Source organism: Miscanthus floridulus, chromosome 4 (assembly GCF_019320115.1).
Source record: "Miscanthus floridulus cultivar M001 chromosome 4, ASM1932011v1, whole genome shotgun sequence".
In the NCBI taxonomy this organism is placed as follows: domain Eukaryota; kingdom Viridiplantae; phylum Streptophyta; class Magnoliopsida; order Poales; family Poaceae; genus Miscanthus; species Miscanthus floridulus.
This window is the reverse complement of record NC_089583.1, coordinates 106,644,951-106,646,106: the sequence shown is the minus strand read 5'-3', so window position 1 is coordinate 106,646,106 and position 1,156 is coordinate 106,644,951.

Sequence of the window (1,156 nt, the reverse complement as noted above, 5' to 3'; positions counted from 1 at the left end):
TGACGTCTACAAGTAGACTCTACCTTGCCTAATATCCAGGGGTTATCTCTACTTCACCCAACGTCTGGGGGCTGTCTCTGCCTCGCCCGACGTCTAGGGGCTGGTTCCGCCTCACCCGATGTCTATGGGCAAACTCCGCCTCACCTGATGTCCGAGGGTTGGCTCTGCCTTGCCCAACATCTGCTGGCAGACTCTACCTTGCCCAACATCCGGGGGCAGACTCTGCCTCTCCCGACGTCCGGGGGCTGGCTTAGCCTCGCCCGATGTCTGCACGCTGCTCCTTCATAACTACGCGCGCAGATAAGGCAGGGCACTTGAGTCAACCACAATACCAAGGACCATACCCTATATGCCTATAGGAAAGTACCATTAGGATATGACAAGACGGACGCTTTAAGCCCTTCCAGGCATGTTAGAGCCCAAATAGTGTTGTAGGCATCAACATTTGTCTTACAGTGATGTGGGCGCCGCCATTTGCCCTTGGGCACAGATCCTGATGGAATCATACAACAACCACTATGGTCTAGGAGGAAACTTGCATCATCTACAGTAACAGATGTGCGGTCACTATGCCGTCTGCTCCCTATAGGGTCATGGATCAGCACCATGGTCTATCACGCCACCCGCCGGGGTGAGATGGGACGTGACCACTTGCTGATCAAGCTAGAACATGTCATCATCAGTGGACGGATACCCAGCGTGGCCCTATCAGGATTAGTTGACATGCACTCAGCATGGAGCTATCCCTAGCACTGTCTGCCATGTTAGTGGGGCTCACTCAGAGGAAAAGGAAGACTCGGAATCTCGGTAGGACCTCCTTTGCCTCTAGTTTTTCTTCTTTCTCCCATCTGTAATTGCTGCTTCCCCTTGGTCTATAAAAGGGAAGGCATGATACCCCACTAAGGGGACATATCGATTGAACACACCACGCATCACATCACACATAGCTAAGGAGCGACCAAGCTCTTAGTAATCATTCGACCTTTCCATCAAACACTTGGGATCTATCCCTCTCTCGCCCATTGGTAACCCCTACTATGAACTTTTCAGTGCAAATAACACGAGCAGCAGCCATGAACTAGACGTAGGGACATTCTACCCAAACATGTATAAACCTTGTGTCTTTTTAGCACACCATCCAGGCCAGATGCGTAAT